The sequence below is a fragment of the Octodon degus genome, unplaced genomic scaffold (assembly GCF_000260255.1).
Source record: "Octodon degus isolate 3935 unplaced genomic scaffold, OctDeg1.0 scaffold00072, whole genome shotgun sequence".
Classification (NCBI taxonomy): Eukaryota; Metazoa; Chordata; class Mammalia; order Rodentia; family Octodontidae; genus Octodon; species Octodon degus.
Genome location: NW_004524648.1, coordinates 827,278 through 829,623, shown reverse-complemented (window position 1 = coordinate 829,623; position 2,346 = coordinate 827,278). Strand labels below are relative to the sequence as shown.

The window sequence follows — 2,346 nt, the reverse complement described above, 5'->3', positions numbered from 1 at the left end:
CTTGTCTAATGGCTGTAGCTAATGATTCCAGAACTATATTGAATAAGAGTGGTGAGAGAGGACATCCTTGTCTTGTACCCGATCTAAGAGTAAAAGATCTCAGTTTTTCGCTGGGGACTCATGATGAGGGTCATAAGTGCTCTCTGAGCCGACTAAGTTCCTGCTTGAGCAAGTGCAGGGGCCAGGTTCAATCCTGGCATCACATTCTGCACCAGCCCTGGAACCCCAGGTGTGTTGTACTGGCCACTGAATCGGGGTATGGTGGCGCAAGCCTGTAACCCCAGTGCTGGGGAGTCTGAAGCAGGAGGATCACTACAAGTCTGAGCTGTGTAGTGAGACCCTATACCAAATATAGACAGACCAAAAGAAAGAAGTGCTCTCAAGGAGCCCGAGAAAGGAACACAGTTCCTTTGTTCAAAGGAAGAAAAAAACAATACAGTGAACAAATCTGGATTAGAAAAGGACATCAATGAGTAAACTGAGCCCTACCACCAGGGCTTTGAGGAGGCCGGGTGCAGACGACAGAAGCGTTGTTGGGCGGGGCACAGCTGCACAGCCCGTGGGATTCTGGTACCCCTGAGATTCCCACAGTTCCACACCCGTGATCCTCCATGTAGAATCCCCCTTCCCACCTGGCAAGCCCAGGTTTCCATTCTCTCTGACCTCAATTGCCCAGCCCACTCTGGTCTTTTTGCTTGCTTGCTTGCTTGCTTGTTTGCTTTCTCTTTCTTTCTAGAATCAAGCTCAGAATCTTGCCAGTCAGGCGCTTACGCTGCTGAGCTATCTCCCTGGCTCTCTACTCTGGTCTTGATGTTTTGGGTGTCCTATCCTGGTTCCCCAATCCTTTGGCCACTGGGTCCCCTGGATCCCTCAGCACGTGCTCCGCTCCTGTCCGGCCCACAAGTGGCTGCTGTCAGCTTTCTTGGCCTCTAGGGGCATTTCTCCTCCTGGGACTAGGGCCACCTAAAGGCTTAGGGGCCTAGGGCCACGATATATCTCTGGATCTCCAAAAACCAGGCACCCAGTGAGCTCATAGTGAATGATAGATGTAGTTGCTGTTGCCTCAGTTCAGCTCCTACCCTCTCCCTGCTCACTCTGTTCTCTGGTGGTCCCTCCATTTGTTCTGCGTGAGGGAGCAGGAGTTCCCAAAGTGTTTGTGCTTAGTAGGTGTCAAATACTAACAACAGAGAGCTAATCTGAGCTTTACTACAGGCCAAGACCTGAGATTTTACAAGCTTTATCTCTTCTAATCTTTACAACCACTGATAAAATAAAGACTGTTATTGCCCCATTGGGTGATGAGGCAACTAAACTTTAGAAAGGTTAGGACTTCTGCAGAAGTGCTTGTGGCAGGGGCCGGGGAGATGGCTCAGTGGACTAAGTGCTTCCCTGGCAAGCTCAAGAGCCTGAGTTCAATCCCTGGTTCTGAAAAAAAAAAAAAAAAAAAAAAAAAAAAAGTGCTTGTGGCCAGTAAGCAGCAGAACGAGATCTTTAGATGATCTAGCTCTGTGGTACCCATTCACCACTAACTGTCCTTTCATCCCCAACAACTTTGCAGAATAGGTCCTCAAATGACTTGTGGGGACCTGAACTAGGTCAGGAGGCTGAGGTAGGAGGATCAAGATAAGTTTCCAGTATGTGTGTGGGGGGTGGGGGGATATTGAGGTCAATGGATTTTAGCCTAGGTTTTGGATTGTTGTTTTGTCGGAACCAGGGATTGAACTCAGGCCCTTGAATAGCCTAGGTTTTTGTTGTTGTTGTTGTTGTTTTGTGACCAGCTCAGCCTGCCCTGGGGTCAGGGCTGGCAAGGCATGTAGTGCCAGATCGAACTGCGGTCCTTGCACTTTACCTAAGCTTGCCTAAGCAGGTGCTTTAGGCTGCTAAACTATCTCATTGGCCCTGTTGTTTTAAACGGGGATTGAACTCAGGTCCTTGCACCTATGTCATGTCACTGAGCTATCTCCCCAGCTGGTTTTTGGCCTAAAACTGTACAGGGCAAGCATGCACACAAGGTGCTTTATTTTCACATACTCCCGACTTAACACATCTTTTTCATTGTGAAGACAGTTGGAACTGAGTGTTGTCATTGTTTATTAGTATATGTCGGAAATACCTGATGATTACATTCATCATGGGGAGTTGCTACATGTAATAACACATCTTAGCTCTTTTTACACCCTTTTCTCCACTCTGTCCACTTCCCTCCCTCTGTTTGTTCCCTTCCCATTTACAAAAAAAAAAAAAAAAAAAACTCCCTGTTTTGTTATAATTAAATGTATCTTTAATTGAGATAAAATTTGACATGAAATTCACCAGTTGGCCTTTTAAAACTATGCAGTTCAATAG

At 46.9% G+C, this 2,346-nt stretch overlaps 1 protein-coding gene across 1 annotated transcript in view; it reads right to left on the bottom strand.

Annotated features, from left to right (window-relative positions):
- Mettl16 (methyltransferase like 16) overlaps positions 1 to 2,346 on the bottom strand; it is an 87,459-nt gene that overhangs the window by 81,175 nt on the left and 3,938 nt on the right. The window lies entirely within an intron of this gene.